Raw genomic sequence first — 22055 nt, 5'->3', positions numbered from 1 at the left:
GGCTGTAAATTGAACTTGTCATACTGAAGTGTGTGTGCTCCAGTTCTTCATTTTGCTAGTTCCTGTTGCTATAGTGACCATCAGAAATCAGAGCAAAAAAGGCAAAGAGAAAGAAGAACCTTTCTTCATTTAAATAGCAGCCTCCATCTATAGGACTTGCAGCACTATTCCTCTTTCAATTTCACCTTACCAGGCTAATGACACAAAGGAGTTTAGCTCTTCGAAGAAAATTCAGATTTTAAGGTGTGATTCAAACATACTGACGTCAATGGGAGTCTTTTCGTTGATTTCATTGAACTTTGGATCAGGTCCATATTCCTTATAGAGGGAACTGAGTCCAAACCTCTTTTTAGCCAGTGGTTGATATAAGAACCCTGACATGGGTACACGTCAGTGCCACACTTAACGCAAAGGCAGAAACTAAGAAGGAAATAAAAACATACATGGATCAAGCTCATCCTCATAGCAAACGCTAAACCTCACCTCCAATTTATGGTGTGTGTCCTCATCACCTTCTGCCTGTGATGCACCCAGAGTTTGTATCAGGGAAAATAAAAGCTTTGCTGATCTGAGCTTCACAGCAAGTTCTAGCAAGGTAATTTTGGGACACCTTCCACACATTCCACACAGTGGTACATCTTTAAAGTACAGGTCTTAATCATTATGGCCCAGATCTTCAAAAGTATTTAGGCACTTAACTCCCATGGGAGCTAGGTGCCTAAATAGCTTTGAGGATCTGGGCCTGATTGACATGTAAAAGTATTAAATACCCATTAGTGAATCAATAAAATAACTTGTATTCTTTTGGCATAAGGCTGAGTTACTTGTGAGTATGTGTTTAACACAACCCTTAATTGTTGCATTAAAGACACTAAGAGCCAGACTTTGATCTCACACCTCTGTAAATCTCGAGTGAAGTCAATGTCCATTAATTACAGGTGCACAGTGCGTAACATGACCAGGTGACCCTTTGACTTTGATAACTGCTCTTTATACATAATATTGTACCTAGTTTAAATAGTGCTGTCTCCCCAGTGACTATCTATGCAAGTCACATGCCCATTGCAAGCCATTGCTTTCAGCTAAGTCATATTAACAAATTTCTATCATTTGTAAAAAGCCAGTTTATTTTTACAAACAATGGAGTCCTCTTGTATTCTTATTACCCAGGATGCAGTTCATGAAACATGGCGGTAGTGGTCAGACTGGTGAGACTCTGCAGCGAGAAGAGAATGTGACTAACAGGAAAACAAAGCAGCACCTAAACACAGGAACCACGAGAGGACTCAGACCACAAGGAATGCTGAATTTCAAGAGAAAAAACCTTGCCCAAGTGTGGAAAAAGTGGATGCAAAAATTGGCTCTGTATAAAGAGCAGACAAGTATTAAATACCCATTAGTGAATCAATAAAATAACTTGTATTCTTTTGGCATAAGGCTGAGTTACTTGTGAGTATGTGTTTAACACAACCCTTAATTGTTGCATTAAAGACACTAAGAGCCAGACTTTGATCTCACACCTCTGTAAATCTCGAGTGAAGTCAATGTCCATTAATTACAGGTGCACAGTGCGTAACATGACCAGGTGACCCTTTGACTTTGATAACTGCTCTTTATACATAATATTGTACCTAGTTTAAATAGTGCTGTCTCCCCAGTGACTATCTATGCAAGTCACATGCCCATTGCAAGCCATTGCTTTCAGCTAAGTCATATTAACAAATTTCTATCATTTGTAAAAAGCCAGTTTATTTTTACAAACAATGGAGTCCTCTTGTATTCTTATTACCCAGGATGCAGTTCATGAAACATGGCGGTAGTGGTCAGACTGGTGAGACTCTGCAGCGAGAAGAGAATGTGACTAACAGGAAAACAAAGCAGCACCTAAACACAGGAACCACGAGAGGACTCAGACCACAAGGAATGCTGAATTTCAAGAGAAAAAACCTTGCCCAAGTGTGGAAAAAGTGGATGCAAAAATTGGCTCTGTATAAAGAGCAGACCATAGGGAACAAAGATGAGAAAATGAAGGTAAAGCTGTTTTAGTATATTGGGGCAGGGGCCGGGGCGGGGGGCACAAGAAGTGAATGAACACTGTTGCCAGGAATAATGCTTGGAACACTGGAACAGCTGATAAAGGGTTTTGATGTGTACTGTGACCCCAGATAGAATGAGACTGTAGAGACATATTGTTTGGGCTTTTTTATTTACTCAAAACCAAGAAGCAGCTGAGGGAATAGATACTCACAATACAGAACTGAGCAGTGACATACACAGGTAACTTGGGAGACATTAAAAATTCCCTAATTACAGAAAGGATTGTTTGTGGAACATGTGATTCCAGCTTATGGGAGCCGTTGAGAGATCTAACCACAGAGAAATGTCTCCAAATAACAAGCGTGGCCAAACTGTCCAGGGAAAGGATCAAAATAATAAGAGTCTTTAGTGCAGAAGCAGCATACAGGCTCAAGATAACGGGACCAAGGAAGCAGGACAGAGATAGACTGACTGAAAATGCAGACATCATGGTCCAGTGCATGTTGTGTAAAGAATCACGAAAGGCAGATGGAAAAATGCCGGTGCAAGGGGGATCGCTTTTTTATCAATGTCACAGCTATCCCAGGAAGAACAAAGCAGCCACACATGAAGTGGCTGAGGAGGAGAAGGAGATTGGCCGTGTGACTTCAGCAGATCTAAAGCCTCTCACCATAGAAGGTTTCAGAGTAGCAGCCATGTTAGTCTGTATTCGCAAAAAGAAAAGGAGTACTTGTGGCACCTTAGAGACTAACAAATTTATTAGAGCATAAGCTTTCGTGAGCTACAGCTCACTTCATCAGATGCATTTGGTAGAAAAAACAGAGGAGAGATTTATATACACACACAGAGAACATGAAACAATGGGTTTATCATACACACTGTAAGGAGAGTGATCACTTAAGATAAGCCATCACCAGCAGCGGGGGGGGAAAGGAGGAAAACCTTTCATGGTGACAAGCAAGGTAGACTAATTCCAGCAGTTAACAAGAATATCAGAGGAACAGTGCGGGGTGGGGTGGGGGGGAGAAATACCATGGGGAAATAGTTTTACTTTGTGTAATGACTCATCCATTCCCAGTCTCTATTCAAGCCTAAGTTGATTGTATCCAGTTTGCAAATTAATTCCAATTCAGCAGTCTCTCGTTGGAGTCTGGTTTTGAAGCTTTTTTGTTGAAGGATAGCCACTCTTAGGTCTGTAATCGAGTGACCAGAGAGATTGAAGTGTTCTCCAACTGGTTTTTGAATGTTATAATTCTTGACATCTGATTTGTGTCCATTCATTCTTTTGCGTAGAGACTGTCCAGTTTGGCCAATGTACATGGCAGAGGTGCATTGCTGGCACATGATGGCGTATATCACATTGGTAGATGCGCAGGTGAACGAGCCTCTGATAGTGTGGCTGATGTGATTAGGCCCTATGATGGTATCCCCTGAATAGATATGTGGACAGAGTTGGCAACGGGCTTTGTTGCAAGGATAGGTTCCCGGGTTAGTGGTTCTGTTGTGTGGTGTGTGGTTGCTGGTGAGTATTTGCTTCATATTGGGGGTCGGTCTGTAAGCAAGGACTGGCCTGTCTCCCAAGATCTTCGTCCTTCAGGATAGGTTGTAGATCCACACAAGAGATCCACTTCCTGGACACTACGGTGCTAATAAGCGATGGTCACATAAACACCACCCTATATCGGAAACCTACTGACCGCTATTCCTACCTACATGCCTCTAGCTTTCATCCAGATCATACCACTCGATCCATTGTCTACAGCCAAGCGCTACGATATAACCGCATTTGCTCCAACCCCTCAGACAGAGACAAACACCTACAAGATCTCTATCATGCATTCCTACAACTACAATACCCACCTGCTGAAGTGAAGAAACAGATTGACAGAGCCAGAAGAGTACCCAGAAGTCACCTACTACAGGACAGGCCCAACAAAGAAAATAACAGAACGCCACTAGCCATCACCTTCAGCCCCCAACTAAAACCTCTCCAACGCATCATCAAGGATCTACAACCTATCCTGAAGGACGACCCATCACTCTCACAGATCTTGGGAGACAGGCCAGTCCTTGCTTACAGACAGCCCCCCAATCTGAAGCAAATACTCACCAGCAACCACACACCACACAACAGAACCACTAACCCGGGAACCTATCCTTGCAACAAAGCCCGTTGCCAACTCTGTCCACATATCTATTCAGGGGATACCATCATAGGGCCTAATCACATCAGCCACACTATCAGAGGCTCGTTCACCTTCGCATCTACCAATGTGATATATGCCATCATGTGCCAGCAATGCCCCTCTGCCATGTACATTGGCCAAACTGGACAGTCTCTACGTAAAAGAATGAATGGACACAAATCAGACGTCAAGAATTATAACATTCAAAAACCAGTGGGAGAACACTTCAATCTCTCTGGTCACTCGATCACAGACCTAAGAGTGGCTATACTTCAACAAAAAACCTTCAAAAACAGACTCCAAGGAGAGACTGCTGAATTGGAATTAATTTGCAAACTGGATACAATTAACTTAGGCTTGAATAGAGACTGGGAATGGATGAGTCATTACACAAAGTAAACCTATTTCCCCATGTTATTTCTCCCCCCCACCCCACACTGTTCCTCAGATATTCTTGTTAACTGCTGGAATTAGTCTACCTTGCTTGTCACCATGAAAGGTTTTCCTCCTTTCCCCCCCCCCCCCCCGTTGTTGGTGATGGCTTATCTTAAGTGATCACTCTCCTTACAGTGTGTATGATAAACCCATTGTTTCATGTTCTCTGTGTGTATATATAAATCTCTCCTCTGTTTTTTCCACCAAATGCATCCGATGAAGTGAGCTGTAGCTCACAAAAGCTTATGCTCTAATAAATTTGTTAGTCTCTAAGGTGCCACAAGTACTGCTTTTCTTTTCACCATAGAAGGCTGACAGCTATTCTATCGTCATATTTGCACCTGTGCCATTCCAATGGGCAGTCCAATTCCAGCCAGATCATGAAGCCATCTGCACTGCAATCCCAGCAACACTGCTAAGCAGCAAAATGCAGAATGTGCATTGATCCTAAACCACTCAATGGAGCACTGAACATAAGTCACTGCTCCAAAGTGTTCCCTGTCTGGATGTCATAAAGGGGTTCTGGCATATGGAGCTAGAGGAGCCATCCAACCACCTCATACCCTTTGCCAGACCTTTTGGCAGGTACCATTAGGTATGAGTGCCTGTGGGCATTAGCCTGGCCCCAGAAGTGTCCCAGTTAGGGTGTCCATACATTCTATTTTGGCTAGGGATAGGCCCCTTTCTCAGCTCTGTCTCAGCCATCTCTACTTTTTCACCAAAACTGGGCATTTGTCCCAGCTGCAAGGCAGAGCGGAAAGAGGCGGCTGCTTCCCCTGGGGTCAGGTGAAGGCAGGGAGTAGTGGAGAAATTTGCTGCTGGCAGGCAGTGCTGCCTTCAGTGCTGACCCCCTGGGCAATACAGAGCTTGGTGGGTCAGCCCCCGATGTGGGTGATTTGGGTGCTCAGCCCCAGCCCTAGGCATAGTGGAGCTCCGGGGTCAGCCCCAGCTACAGGTGACACAGGGCTTGGGCACTCAGCCCCAGCCCCATCAGCCCCAGCCCCTATGCAGGGTGGGTGGCTCGGGTGAGCCCCGGATCATCCTGTTTTTACGTTAAGAAATATGGTCACCCTAGTTCCAGTGTAAACCAAACGATGCACTAGAGACACTCTCGTGCACCAAGATTGGAACTCATGACATTCTTATTGTAGGAGGAAGAGGAAATCCAGGATCATGACACCAAACAAACTCTGACGACTCCTAAACAAGTGCCAGAAGCAGAATACTAGGCTTAATGCAGACAGACTGAAGCTGAGGGAACTGAAGTCCCTTATATCAGACATCAGTTGACTTCTGAGGGACTCTGACCTGACCCAGAATTGACCCAGCAATTTACAGGGATGACCAACTATCTTTCCAGACACTGCACTCATCTGCCAGAGGCTGTGAATCCTTGAGACAGTTAACAAGCAATGATGCAGCAGGGGAATGGTCAGAGATCCAGGAATAGGCATTTGGAAGAGTAAAGAAAATCATAAGGGCAGCACCAGTCCTGAAGCACTACAACCCTGCAGAGTAGCTGGGACTACTGTGTGATGCCTCAGCAGAAGACCTAGAACAGCACTCATGCAATGCCAGCAACCCACAGCATTTACTAGCAGAGCCCTGACAGACACAGAAAGAGGATATGCTCAGATAGAAAAAGAACTATTGGCTGTGCTATTGGGAAGGGAACTATTCCATCAGTTCAACCTTTGGATGTAAAGTGTATGTGCCGTCTGATCACAGGTCATTACCAAACATCATGAAGAAGACACTGCTGAATGAAGCCCAATGATTGCAATGCACCTTATTGAGACTCCAGCACTACGATGTAAGGATAAGGTATCATCCCGGAAAGTCACGACTGGTGGCAGGTACACTGAGCAGGGCACACCTTCCACAGCACAACACAGGTGGCTCTGTGGAACAGGAGGTAGAGTCCATCAACATGCTACAATATCGTTGCATCTCTGATGGAGGCGCTCAGCAATCCAGCAAACAACCAAATGAATGGGGTGCTACAGGTGGTGAAATGGTTCATACGCCAGGACTGGCCAGATTGCCAGGAGCAAGTGTCACAGCTCAGAGGGGAGACAAAACTCTCTACCACCAGCTAAGGGATGAGCTGTCTGTGCAAGGTGGGATTTTGTTTAAAGGGGATGCACAGAAATCCAACAGAGTTCAGAGCTGACATCATTAAATGGATACATGCATCACACCTGGGGACAGAGGCATGCCGGAGACAGCCCAGGAACCCTGTTTACTGCCAGGCAGCCCAGTTGCCAGCATACACAGAACAGTGCAAGATGTGCAAAGGGTGTAGTAATCAACAACATGAGACTGCAGCCTCATGAAACCCCAACCCAAGCCTGGGGAAAGACTAAAGCAGACCTGTTCACACTTAATGACCAGAACTGCATGGACACAGTAGATCACTGTGGATTGTCCAATTTCTGGGAGGTGGATTGTCTGGAGAACACTGAGGCAAGAACTGTGATCAGGAAACTGAAGGCACACTTAGCAAGCTATGGCACACCGGACACACTGTGCTCAGACACTGCAGCAAAAGTCAAAAGATTCAGAATCAAAAAGGAATTAGAGTGCAAGACATCTTCCCCAGTTACCCACAAAGCAATAGGAAGACTGAGTCCAATGTCAAGACAGCCAAGACACTGATGACAAAGGCAAAACAGACAGCAAGAGATCCATACCTGTCAATATAGGACCATCGCAATACACTCTTCCAGGGACTAGACAGCAGTCCAACACAGGGACTGATGGTCTGGAGAACCAAGAGACTCTGCTTCCCATGAGGGATGGTCTGCTGCAACCTACTGGAAGAATGATTGACAGGACACAGAAGCAGGTAACAGAATGCCAAACTAGGCAGGGTGTGCACTACAATAAAGGAGTCAAAGAACTGAGGACACCCTGCACAGCTAAGGTCTGAGCCCAAACATCAAGTAGCCACACCAAGTAATGGCAAAATGCAACAACAATGCAAGCAGAAGTTGGACACAGGTCTTAAGAAGCAGCTACAGACTCAGGACAGCAGGGGAGACAAAATGGAAAACATCTGCGGAGTAGCAGCAAACAGTTAAACCTGGACAGACACAGTGAAGGCCAGGAGGACGTCAGCCATCAGCTGGCCTGATGTAGGGAAGACAGAAGAAACAAGGTATATAAGCAACACAGAGGGCTGGCAGGATGCCACCCAACAGAATGAAGGCAGCAACAGGGTAAAATCAAGTCCCCCGCCACCAGGAATGGCACAAAGAAGTGGAAGACTGGTTCAAAGATCAGAACTTAAGAACTATGAGGCCTAATTGGCCACAATAGGCTGATGGCAAAGGCCATGTCTCTATGCTGGGCCATGTACAAATAATCTCTGGCCCCAGCAAGTCAGCAAATGCTGGCATGAGACACAACAACAATTGTTAAAAAGGAAAGATATGGCAACCTTCCATAGAAAGTGGAGGGAGGAGCACAAGTGGCAGAAGGGAAGAGTTGGTGGAGGCACCAGGAAGTCAGCTATCATGCACATAGCATGAATGTTAGCTGCAGTTGCAGCAGCTCTGTAAATCATTCTCTTAGTACAGTTTTAGAGCCATGGAGTTCTCTTATATTGTTACCCAGCACACAATTCATTTAAACTGTATGTTTTCCCCACTTTTCTAAAAACCCAATTCACTTCGTTTTGAACAGTTATGTTAATATCAATAGAACTTTCAGAACATAAAGCTCAAAAACAGTTTATGTAGCTAGCTGCTAGCAGCTCATTAAATAGCTAATTAAAAGTGTAGGGACCCCAGTGTTTAGAGATCTCAGAACTAGTTTGAACTAGCTTTACATCTCAAACAAGGTAGACATTTTTAACGGTAATGAAACTCCAGATTCCCAATCTTCTGAGTCAAGAACATAAACTCAGAACGAACTAGTCCCATCGCTCATAGTCTTTACATCAAGATCTTTCCAATAGATCTGCTCGAGCTCAACCAGAAGTTATGCTCCTGACATGGAAATTACAGGTGAGGTTCTTTGGCCTGTATTATGCAGGAGGTCAGACTAGATGATCATAGTGGTCCCTTTGGCCTTAAAATCTATTAATCAATTTGCAATTAGTGCCCATTCCCTTTTAAAAGCCAACGCTCACCACTCCCCAACAAAACAAACTTATTCTAGACCCAGGGGAGCAGGAAGTAATGTAAAACCTCCTTCATGTTCCTGGGGCAGCAAGTGGCTATTCTAGACCTTCATTACATTTTTTGTTCATTACAAACAACAGCTAAGAGGTAGTTAAGAAAAGCTTATATCCTACCATCACTTTTTGTGTGAATGTAAGCACTACTTTCTTCTCCAGGAAATGCAGTCTATGCTAGTTCTGGTTGTGCTAAGTCTGATATTGGTGATTCAGGGATAGCAGTCTTCTCCCAAAGTTACCATCCAGCAAATACTCCAGTGTTAGAGGCTTTACACAGCTGAAGGCAGCATACGAACAATTTGTAATCATTTAGGGCAAAAGCCCAGCTCCATTGGAATCAGTGGGAATAGTGTCTATGGCAATTAGAACTAGGGTTGGTTGAAAATTTTCTGTCAAAACTGTTTTTTCATGGAAAATTGGATTTTTGACGAAAGGAAATTTTCCATGGATCGTGTCTGCCTTCCAAACAAATCTTCTGGTTTTGAGATGACACCTTTCCAGTTTTTCAACAAAACATAAAACTTTTTCATTGGGGGAACCAAGCGTGCAGTTATATATGTATAAGAGTGCTTACACCTGTTTAAATTATGCCAATTCATGCATTTACAATAAGAGTGTTGTGCCAGTTTGACTATCCTGTAAAATTAAACCCGTAAATCTTTTAAGGGAATGCAAGCCCTGGGTCTCTTAAGTCACCTTTGTAAATGGATCTTAGACTCTTAAGTTATTTAGGCACTTCGAACCTCGAAACTTCGAAACCATTAGCTCTTGTTAAAGAAGCTCATGCTTCTCGACCCAGAGAACCCAGGTTCAATGCCACAGGGGACCTAGTTTGTCATTACACAATCAGAGGGATTTTTTTAAAGTCGTGGTTAAAGTGCTTCATCTATATCAATAGATGTTAAAATCCATTTATAAAATGCATTGGGATGCAAGACCCTCAGCTGGTGATGAGCCCTTAGGGCCTCGCAGGATTAGCTCTACAATAAATGTAAGACATCAACGTATGAACATACAATTTATCAACTTTTACTTTGATGGAAATATTGAAAAATACTCTAAACTGATCCCCCACAGACCTATTATTATAAGAAAACAAATTAGAAAAAGAAGCCACAATGCTAATGTCTTCCTATGGGAGAAAAGGGTGAGAACTTGAATCTTGCTGACTGGAAAATTTAAGAATTTGAAAATAAAATAATTTAAACATTTTAAAAGTAGGTTAGAATCATAGCCACTCTGTGCCAAAAAGAAAGAGAAACAGCTGCCAGGATACAGCTTCTTGAGTGGCACCAGGTGGCAGCAGCATTCCCACTATAAGGTAGGAAGTTGAGATGCATGTTCCATACATAATATTTGACTAGCCAGTTTATGCCTTAAGGTTGCATGGTACGTGGATTGACCGAAATGAAACAGGTCTGACTCAGCTTTCATTGCACAAGGGCAACCTCAATGAGCGGCTGTTGTCTTATGAGCCAACAGAGGTTTAAAATGCAAGTTGAAGCCACTTTTGGCATTTGCATTCATAGGAAATACATCATGGTCTCACTATAAGCCCAATGTTTGCTCAGTCAAGACTTGAGTGAGAATCAGAACTCCATTTAGATAGGCTGGACCTGGCTGGTAAAAGAGGAAATAATATACAGGGAGAAAATAAGGCTAAAAGTAATAGCCAAGTAGCTATTTGTGGGGATGCTGAGACAGTGTGGGAAATGTACCAGCTTTGGGAGATCAAAGGGCCTAAGCCAAAGTCCACTGAAGTCAGTGGGAGCTATCATGGGCCTGGAACTAGGTCCAACCTGGAAAGAGAAAGTCAAAACTAAATATCAAGTGTCTTCCAGGAACCTTCCTTCAGACAAAGGATTTACAATTAGACCTGATAGGTTTTTATTTTTTCACACTATACCTTCTATCTACAGGCTGTAAAGTGTGTTCTTCCTGCACCTGGAGTTGCACACGCACCCTACACACACAGGAACACCTTTCTTAAAAGGAGCATCTTCTCAAGTACTGCAAAGGAGGTTTTAAGTTTGGACTTGGAACATGATTATATGCACATTTAAGCAAATTAGGCAAACTGGGTTACTGTTACTCTGCCATGTTTTTCCAGGGTAATATACTGATTTATTTGCTGGATCATTTCTGCTACAAGCTCTTCTTTTGGAGTCCAGTCCATGCTTCCCAGTTGCTCTAAAAGTCAAGAGTAGTGAATGCTTTATGAGGTTCGGTGCTGCTTCCAGTTATCAGTGGGAGTTTTCTCACTGACGTCAATGGGAGACCGAGAAGCCCAAAAATAGAAACAAAAATTGGTGTTTTACTCTCCTCCCTTCTTCTGAGTCTCACAGTTAAGCTGTGGCTCACACACATTTAGAAAAAAATCATTTCGAAAGCGAGGATGAGGCAGTTATCCCACTCTGAATGTTATCTTATGATCTCAGCAGTTCCCATGCTGGGAACCATTTGAATTTTCCTGCTGCTTGGTGGTTTGATTGTTGGCAGATTTTACTCAAATGGACAAATGGTATGGATCTTAGCTAGGAGAAACTTGTTGGTTACTATCTCTGAAATGCAGCTCCATTGATAATGCATATCAAAATCATGGCATAGTTATGTTACACTAAGAAGGGCGGCTTTACAGTTCTGATATTTATAATCTGTATCCCACACCTTCAACTTCTACTGCTCTCATATATATTTATGGAAACTTTCACAGCAAAAATTTAGAGTTACTTAAGTCAAAGAAGAAAGGATCTATTTTTGATATTTGTTTTCACCTATAAATAAAAGAAAAATTGTCAAGGTGAGAGAGGCAATTTTTTTCTCCCACTAGTCATCTTGCTTTTAAAAGATGAGGTATCAGTCCTCAATATCTCTGTGATTTAGCAATTCATTTACACAGTTTTACTGCTTTGGACATAACACAGCTGAGTTCCTAGCTTGATGAAATATTGTTATCCACATAATTCATTTTGTGCTCTTCAACGAGGTATTCAGATTTGTGGCTGTTTCCATTTGAGGTTAAAATTGGATTGAAAATTCATGTGTAAGCTGCACAGATGAGGCAAGTCTGAGTATCAGGAAAGTGTCAATTAAATTCACCTTCTAGTCTATGGCATAAAAATCTGCTCTGAAAGCCTTGAAACATGCTCCCATTATCATATCAATTGAAGGCAGCAGAAATAACTCAAGTCGGAAGTGAATATAAGCTTATTTCAAGATCTTTATAATAAACGTCTAGTCTGTTTTATTAAGAGTAAGAATGCTCATTGTTGTATATAGTAATGGGCTACATAGTAGAGATTCAATGTTTTTCCTTTGATAATATGCACTTGTTAATGATGTTATTGATTACACTTAAATTAGCAGTTCACTGATTATCTCATCCTTCATCTTTTTAATTCTGTTATAAAATGTAGCAAAGGCCACATAAGCAATGTATTAATTCAGAAGTGGTTATAAACTTGTAAGAAACAACCACAGATGTTCTCTTTTGGGGATCACATCTTAGCCTCTCCCTAGGGAGGACTTGTAGGAAAAGGGCTCCAATTTACACAAACTACATTTTTTAAAAATGTTTTTAATTGGAATAGTTTGGTGTATTTTCACTGAAGTAAATATAAAGAACATGCCTCAATGAACAAGCAGGTAGCCCTTCATTAGCAATGAATGATCTCAGTAGGTTTACAGTTTGAGTCCATTTGGAACACCGCCTGAAAGTGTTTATGCTTCTCTTAACTCCTTTAGTATGCAAAATTTAGCTAGATATTTCTTTCTTGTAAGAATTCTGGTACTGCCTTCTTGTCCTCATACTTGCTGGAATGTGAAGTGCAAACGTGTGACAATAAAAATAATTCATAAAAAGTTAAAGAGAATCTATCAAATTAAAAGACAATTATTTTTTTAAATAATCCTTCATGTGTTACCAATAACCCCCTAAAAGGGATTATATCTGAAAGAATTTTAAATATCTAATTTACTTTGCACCTTTTGTGCAATTTGTTTCCTTTTTTTAAAAAAATCGTCCAGCTTGGTCAATAAAAATAGATTAGTCACTTTCACTTTGTGTTTAGTCAGTTTCAGTGTCTTGGTCTTGTGCACTAACACCATGCTGCCCTGTCCAACTTGAGAAGCCAGGCGGCAATTCTGCAATCTGATCCTTGCAGCTTCCTGTGACTCTGTTGAAAGATCAGGACCCCTGGAGGGAAATCCCTTAAATACAAAGCTTAAACAATCTGTCTGCACTGATTTCAGCCGGGTTCGTCTGTATCCGCAAAAAGAACAGGAGTACTTGTGGCACCTTAGTGACTAACAAATTTATGAGAGCATAAGCTTTCATGGGCTACCGCCCACTTCATCAGATGCATAGAATGGAACATATATATATACATACTTACAGATAAGTTGGAAGTTACCATCCAAACTGTGAGAGGCTAATTAGTTAAGATGAGCTATTATCAGCAGGAGAAAAAACCTTTTGTAGTGATAATCAAGATGGCCCATTTAGACAGTTGACAAGAAGGTGTGAGGATAGTTAACTTAAGGAAATAGATTCAATATGTATAATGACCCAGCCACTCCCAGTCTCTATTCAAAACCCAAGTTAATGGTATCTAGTTTGCATATTAATTCAAGCTCAGCAGTTTCTCACTGGAATCTGTTTTTGAAGCTTTTCTGTTGCAAAATTGCCACCCTTAAATCTTTTAGTGAGTGGCCAGAGAGGTTGAAGTGTTCTCCTACCGGTTTTCGAATGTTATGATTCCTGATGTCAGATTTGTGTCCATTTATTCTTTTGCATAGAGACTGTCCAGTTTGGCCAATGTACATGGCAGAGGGGCATTGCTGGCACATGATGGAATATATCACATTGGCAGATGTGCAGGTCAACGAGTCCCTGATGGTGTGGCTAATGGGATTAGGTCCTATGATGGTGTTACTTGAATAAATATGTGGACAGAGTTGGCATTGGGCTTTGTTGCAAGAATATGTTCCTGGGTTAGTGTTTTTGTTGTGTGGTGTGTGGTTGCTGGTGAGTATTTGCTTCAGGTTGGGGGGCATTCTATAAGCGAGGACTGGTCTGTCTCCCAAGATCTGTGAGAGTGATGGGTCGTCCTTTAGGATAGGTTGTAGATCCTTGATGATGCGTTGGAGAGGTTTTAGTTGGGGGCTGAAGGTGATGGCTAGTGGCATTCTGTTATTTTCTTTGTTGGACCTGTCCTGTAGTAGGTGACTTCTGGGTACTCTTCTGGCTCTGTCAATCTGTTTTTTCACTTCAGCAGGTGGATATTGTAGTTGTAAGAATGCTTGATAGAGATCTTGTAGGTGTTTGTCTCTGTCTGAGGGATTGGAGCAAATGTGGTTGTATCTTAGCGCTTGGCTGTAGACAATGGATGATGTGGTGTGTCCTGGATGGAAGCTGGAGGCATGTAGGTAGGAATAGCGGTCAGTAGGTTTCCGGTGTAGGGTGGTGTTTATGTGACCATCGCTTATTAGCACAGTAGTGTCCAGGAAATGGACCACTTGAGTGGATTGGTCTAGGCTTAGGTTGATGGTGGCATGGAAATTGTTGAAATCATGGTGGAATTCTTCAAGGGCTTCTTTTCTATGGGTCCAGATGATGAAGATGTCATCAATGTAGCACAAGTAGAGTAGGGGCATTAGGGGACGAGAGCTGAGGAAGCATTGTTGTAAGTCAGCCATAAAAATGTTGGCATACTGTGGGGCCATGCGGGTACCCAAGGCAGTGCTGCTGACTTGAAGGTATATATTGTCCCCAAATGTGAAATAGTTGTGGGTGAGGACAAAGCCACAAACGTCAGACACCAGGTTTGCCGTGATATTATCGGGGATACTGTTCCTGATGGCTTGTAGACCATCTTTGTGTGGAATGTTGGTGTAGAGGCTTCTACATCCATAGTGGCCAGGAAGGTGTTTTCTGGAAGATCACCGATGGATTGTAGTTTCCTCAGGAAGTCAGTGGTGTCTCGAAGATAGCTGGGAGTGCTGGTAGCGTAGGGCCTGAGGAGAGAGTCCACATAGCCAGACAATCCTGCTGTCAGGGTGCCAATGCCTGAGATGATGGGGCATCCAGGATTCCCAGGTTTATGGATCTTGGGAAGCAGATAGAATACCCCTGGTCAGGGTGCTAGGCATGTGTCTGCACAGATCTGTTTGTGTGCTTTTTCAGGGAGTTTCTTGAGCAGATGGTGTAGTTTCTTTTGGTAACTCTCAGTGGGATCAGAGGATAATGGCCTGTAGAATGTGGAGTTAGAGAGTTGCCTAGCAGCTTCTTGTTTATATTCTAACTTATTCATGATGACAACAGCACTTCCTTTGTCAACCTTTTTGATTATGATGTCAGAGTTGTTCCTGAGGCTGTTATGGCGTTGTCTTCAGCACGGCTGAGGTTATGGGGCAAGTGATGCTGCTTTTCCAAAATTTCAGACCGTGCACATCGATGGAAGCACTCTATGTAGAAGTCTAGTCTGTTGTTTCGACCTTCAGGAGGAGTCCACGCAGAATCCTTCTTTTTGTAGTGTTGGTAGGAAGGATTCTGTGGGTTAGTATGTTATTCAGAGGTGTGTTGGAAATATTCTTTGAGTCGGAGATGTCGAGAGTTGGATTCTAGGTCACCACAGAACTGTATTATGTTCGTGCATTGAAATTTTCAAGGATGGGAGGGGAGAATTATAACAATGCTTCTGTGGTTATTACCTTTCCAAATCCCTTTTTACAATACTAAATTTTGTGTAAACCTATGTAGAGTACCTCGTTAAGTGAATATTTCTTAATTTTTCTGTTCAGATAGCCCCCAGGGCTATTGCCCTTTTCTACTGTCAGTTTGGAAGCTGTTTTTCTTTTGTGAACTGATTCACTCCACTCTAGTCTTAATGAAACTCCTAAGGAAAGGAAAACTACACAAAGACCTGACCCATTTGTTGCTATTTGGAAAAAACTGCCCAGCAATAAGAAAGAGTTTCTTTTACTAATGCCTGGCTAAAGTAGCAGCATGAAGAAAGTGAGCCTGTATACAAAGAATTAGAAATAGTGAAAGTTCAGGAACCCAGTGGGGAAACTGATCTAGGTTTTGCCCTTATCAAGAGCTTTAAAGTCTCTATATATTGCCCTTACAAAAATCCATCTGGCAACAATATGCTTCTAAGCAAAAGTCAGGTGAGGGAAAGAGATTTATACGTTCAGTTAATTGAGTCTCTATTCAATTTAATTAATTCAAGACCCAGTTGTGCATCTCTTATACAGGTTGGGGAGCCCATTGAATTTAATGAGACTACTCTCATGAGTAAGTGATCAAGTGAGTAGGGGTTAGAGACTCAGACCCCAATTAATTGAGATCTTGTCTAGCAGAAGAATCTCTCTGCTGCTGTGTGCACAGAAGAGCCAGATCAGGTGAAGCTCGGGGAAGGAGCAGCTCCCTGTCAAGTTCCCCCTTGCCCAGTCCCGCAGCCTCCTCACTGCTGGTTACAGGTCTATGCTTTTGTAGGATCCCAGGCTGAGGGACTGGCATTCGGCTGTGTATTTAGTAGCCATTGGATCCATACCACAGGCTGAGTTAAGGGCAATAATCATGCTGAGAATTGTGCCCACCCTGCTGAACTGGAGTCTACATGTCTGAGATTTCAAAACTTGAATTAAACCAATGGACAGACACCCCTTCAAAGGCAGGAGATGATCAGGTGCAAGGGAAGTGGACCTATATATTTTTTATATATTATCAATTCCTGTGAAAGATTGTTTATAGTGAAAGGAGGAGGAAAGGGTGAGGGAGCTTAGGATATACATGTACTGTCAATATGAATCTGTACCAGGAAGCCAGGCAAGAGGGAGGCAGGAAGGGTCTAGGAGCAGCCATACAATGAGACAGAGCAGCTTTACAGGGTGATTCTGTTTTCTTCTGTGAAATCAAGTGCTATGTTCAGTGTTAGTAAAGAGCAACTCTGTGATTCATTCCCATTTACAGGTGACTGGGGTGGCATGGAAGAATAGCTTCTAAGGAAGCCAGGCTATCTCGCCTGAAGAAATGTGTGAAGGCACTGGCCCTTCCCTTTATGAGCATCCTATGATTGAAGGGACTAGAGGACCAAGTCATAACAGGGGAAGAAAAACCCTCCCTCCGCCTTGATGAAACCATTAGGTGGACACTCCACAAGCTGAAAGTAATTGTCTCCTACTCCCATTGTGGGGCTTTTCCTGCTCAGGTGACCACCTTGCTCTAACAATACAGAAGGCAACAAAGGGGAAACTTTCTTTGTATGGGGAATCTTGGTCTAGGCTGGGTGGGATTGACTACATAGGAAGGTGGGGGTTCCAGTCAATGATGATATAGTGGATAATCATAGATCTTAAGCAGAATCATGTAGGGTCCCTCATTAAAAGCTTGGGCTAAATCCAGTGGATCAGGCCGTAAAAGTGGGTGGAAGATCGGGGCACTCACATCACACAAGGCAGGTGTGAATCACAAGCTGCGTTGGGAGTGGAATGTTCTGCCCAAATGGACTGATCGGCCCTCTATAAAGGTCACCAGAATGCATTTGTACGGGAGACATTGGTGAACATTGCTGGCTGCTTGTATCTCCCACTGCTGGGTAAATAAACCTGCAGGAATTTTTCCCCCTTCCCAGAATAGCTTGAGTGGCAGACTGAGGAGATGGAAGGAAATTTACCAGCAATAAAGAATGGCTAAGAACAGTTAAAGAGAAAGAACAACACTGCGGTCCCTAGACTGCTGTTTAAAATGCAGGCTCAGTGGCTGCTAGATCTTCCCACGATGAGACATAGACAGGTCAAAGAGGCAGCAAGAGAAGCAGAGCTGCACTGAGGTGGGGGCAAAGGATGAGGGAGTTTTACACCTTTCACCTCCAAGAGAAAGCAGAGATGCACTAGCCAGTGTTTCACAGGTACAATATTATTCCAGCTGCTTCGCTCCCTTTTCAAAACCAGTAAGTCCTGCACCATTGCATGTACACAGCATGCAAAATGCTTGGAAATCACCATGTAAAGAAGATAACATATTTTCCCTGTTGATCCCAAGTTTGCCTTCATGTCCATTGCTCTATTGCACACAGAAAATCTAAGGGGGGAGGAGCAGGATGGAAAACAAAATTGCCTGTTTATCCCAGAAAACAGAATTTGTTTTCTGATTTTCTCTGCCTCAGCAGAGATACGGTGACGACAGAGTACCTTTTCTCCTCCTCCACACACTTCCGTGCCGGAACAGCTGCTTTGCCAAGAGCCAGATCCTGAAGTTCTTACTACAAGCCAAACTGCTATTGAAGTCCTTGGGAGTTTTGCCAGCATTAAGACCAATGGATCAAGTCGTTTCCATATACTGTAGCAGCAATTGGCATTTTTTTCCACAAGTGGCACAGTATTAGCATGAAAACACATGATGGTGCAGGCCCCTTGGTTTGACTGAGGTGTGGATAGAACAACCCAGGAAAGGAGTACAAAGCGATCGGTATGCTTCCTTGATCCTGGGCCAAATGAGTGTTGAACTAGACCTGAGTGTAACCTACAGCAGCAGTTGGGGTGCCATAGGTATTCTGGGTGCCAATGGCAAGATAGAATAACAGAACTTAGAACACTCCCAAACGGGCACCGGTTCCCCAGTGACACCCCCCCCCCCCCGATAGCGAAAAGCCTAGAATACCATCTGCAACTGACAGGCTTCATCAGACAGGCACAAAAATGAATTATTATTTTATATGTTTGCTCTAATAAAACTGGTAGGAGGGGCCACCAGTGCACACAGAGAGGGGCTGAGTGGAGGAAGGGGTCAGCAGTTACTAACTGCTAAGAGGCTGGAGGAGTCATTCGCATGGCAGACGTCAGGGCTGCAACGGAAGGTCCCTGTTTGCCACAGCGCTGGCAACGCTCATGATTTTGTCACGTGTCTCATGATAATTATGGTTTTCCTTAAAGTCCCAGCTCCTGGAGTCATGTGGAGATGTGATGATTTCGGCCTTCATTCTGAAAGAAAAAGTAAGTTTCTAGCCTTCATGGCTATGGAGAAAGCTTCAAAATGTGACCCCAGTGCACCCTAAAGGCAAATAAAAAGGACATCAAATCAATTAATTTTACATCATCTGATTATTTTAAAGCCAATCTTGTGATTTTTGACCATTTGGGGTTGGCAATACTGTTGTTAGTAAGGTCACAGAGAGAAGACCCAGAAGACTCAGGCTCACATAAGGCTGAAAGAACAGCCACAGTTCTGATGTTAATCTGAACTGAGCCTTTTGAGGTTCACCCAGTGCTAACCTGGAGTTAGAGCCATTTTCACTGAAGATAAGTAATCTTGACAGGCAGCATCAGACAGTCATTTCCAGCAGCATCAATCTGAAAGCAGCACCTGCTACTTCACAGGGCCCTCTCCAACTTGCCTCTGGCCCTGTTTTAACCAAGGAAATGGACTCTCCCTACTGTTGCCCAGCTATACATTTCTGACTCTTAATAAAGAAAAGGTGGAAAAAACCCAGATTCTCATAACACAACCCATGTGCCACCTAACCACCACGCTACATTCCCTCTCAATCTCTCTCAGAGTGAGGGGAAGGTGCAGTGGTGTTCGGGATGCTAAACTGGCAGGAGGCAAGGGTTTTCATTGACCATTTATCTCTCCACTCATGCCTTTGCTATGCAAATCTTGTCTCTCACTCATACATACATTATTTATTATTATATGTATTGTGCCTAGAAGCTCCAGTCATGGATCAGCATCCCATTGTAGTAGGACAGGGGTTCTCAAACTGGGGGTTGGGACGCCTCAAGGAGTCGCGAGATTATTACATGGGGGGTTGTGAGCTGTCAGCTTCCACCCCAAACCCCGCTTTGCCACCAGCATATATAATGGTGTTAGATATATAAAAAAGTGTTTTTAATTTATAAGGGGGGTCACGCACAGAGGCTTGCTGTGTGAAAGGGGTCACCGGTACAAAAGTTTGAGAACCACTGTACTAGGAGCTGTATCAACACACAACAAGATGGCAACTACCCCAAAGAACTTTCACTTTAAATAAACACACAAAGCCTTTTAATAAAACCAGCAACATCAAATAAAAAAGATTCCGCAGCTTTTACTTTTCATCTGAAACAATCCAGACAGCTTTATGGCTCAGTTATGGGAGAAAATCCTTTTCAGCACAAAGCCATAAGGCAAATAGAACAGAAATGCCTGTTTTGGCTTAATGCAGATCTGTTCTAGGTGGGTAATGAGACGGTGAACCAGAATACCCAGACACAACTGCAGGATTTTTCAAATCATTGTTACTGGAGTGTTAAGTGAGACGCTACTTAGAATTTGTTCATAGCAAGCCTGATTTTGCTCTCACATCCACTGGTGGGACTCAGGAATAACCCTATTGAAGTCAATGGAGTTGCAGCAGTTTGAAAGACAGGAGAATCCAGCCCTTACTTAGTCCATTGCTCCTGTACCTTATTACACAAAGAGTTCTACCTCTCTCCCGCAGACTGAGTAAGAGGGCCAAGTGACTTCCTTATAGCGTACTGCCTCTTCAGGGTTGATTTGAAAGCAGGAAAGGTAGCTAGTATTAGTATAATGTCCCCACACCCAGAGACATAACAGGATTTGTTTACATTTCCCCACCGAAATGGGATAATAAATAATGTGCCTTATTTCAGCTGTAGTGCTCAGCCATCTGGTCACTTTGCTGTCTATGGACATTATTTTGTTTCTATCAAGACTTGTTGAACTGGTTCTGACATATTTAACAGGTATTTGTCACCGTGCTTCAAATGTTCTTCTAATTTCTTCCAAAGGCAAATCTGGTCCCTGGGGACAAACCGAGTAACCAGCAAGTGTGCAGAGAAACAAGCTAAGGGCATCGTGTGGTCAGAATATGCCTTGCAATCCCCATTAGGCCGTCACTCAGCCACTATTGCACTCAGATCCATGGTCATGATTAAGCTCCATGGTCACAGACACAGTGGCTCCATTCCCCCGCCCCCAAATCCCTCTCTATTGGCCTGTAGCATAGGCTGCCATGGAGTTGAACTCCAAGTTGTGTGAAAGGTGAAGCCATTCAGGGATGCCACATTGAAGCTACTGCAATCAAGATCTCCCACAGACTACTTGATCTATAGAATGTTATTCCTAAAGTAAATCAGATGCAAGCTAACATATGAGTGGGGAAAATAACCCCAAACCCAGATTTCAATTCAATATGAAGATGGAATCTGGATATCAATATTTCTGAAGAAGATTTTGGAGGCAGTGTGAAGTTTGCTATTTGATGTGGCAATGAAAGAGGCACATGCCTTGGTGTCAGCAGCCGAAACCAGCATCCCATCGTGGTACAGGCAGATAGTTGTATCTCTACACACAGCAGTTGGAATTTTGGTTCACTTCTGAGCACCACCGAATCAGAAAGGCATTCCCAAACAGGAGGGAGATCAGAGAAGTGCAGCTAATGCAGTTAGAGGGGTTGATGGATTGATGTAGGAGGAGAGGTAAAGAGTTAGTCATGTACAGCTGGGTTAAGCAACTAACAAGATGGCAATTTAATCTACAAATATTTAAAGTTCGTACACGCCAAGGATGAAGCGGAATTATTTAGGTGCCTGCAACTCAGAGCAAAGAGATGAAACAGAGAGAGAAAAAATTAATGAATTGCAGGAAGTCTTCCTGATCTTGAGATAGATTACAATGAGCCCTGAGTAAGGGGCAATGCATGGCACCTCAGGAGCAGACTGGAGAACACACTGCGGCTTTGGGAGTCCATAGTTTCACTTCTGTGCCCCCTTTGCCCAGGGGGAAGTATAATGTACATATATCTTTTCCTGGAGCTGCTTACTCCTGTTCACTGCCATATGCCCAGCTACTCTAGCCAGAGAGGAAATGGGGAGGAGCCAGGGCTGCACCCACTCAAAACCACTCATCGTCCCCTTCTCATCCTCTACTTACTTTTAACAGGGTGCATCAGGCCATTAGCCCCTACCCTCCCGACCACAAGGAAGTCGGAGTCTGAACAGAGGAGTAACAGGGACTTGCACGTAGGAGTTGTGATAAGTTGAGTGAAGTGAACGTCACATAGAGCCTGTGAGCTGTATGCATCCCTTACAACTCCTGGGGAAGTAAGGGTTTATTTCATACCCTAGCAGTAACCCAGATAATACAAAATCAAATACATTCAGGTAAAACCGGCATTTCTGCATCACTGTTGACAGTTTCACCTTCCCAG

The 22055-nt window shown here is 43.2% G+C and overlaps 1 long non-coding RNA gene across 1 annotated transcript; it reads right to left on the bottom strand.

Annotated features, from left to right (window-relative positions):
- Window positions 1-9199: 9199 nt before the first annotated feature.
- On the bottom strand, window positions 9200-18897 carry LOC122461106. Its single transcript, XR_006282843.1, has 4 exons — window positions 18717-18897; window positions 15825-15830; window positions 14884-14890; window positions 9200-9209 (listed from the first exon to the last, which is right to left on the bottom strand). It is a non-coding gene; the product is annotated as an uncharacterized LOC122461106 (long non-coding RNA).
- Window positions 18898-22055: the final 3158 nt, after the last annotated feature.

This window comes from Dermochelys coriacea, chromosome 7 (genome assembly GCF_009764565.3).
Source record: "Dermochelys coriacea isolate rDerCor1 chromosome 7, rDerCor1.pri.v4, whole genome shotgun sequence".
NCBI lineage: Eukaryota > Metazoa > Chordata > Testudines > Dermochelyidae > Dermochelys > Dermochelys coriacea.
This window is presented reverse-complemented; position numbering and strand designations above follow the sequence as displayed.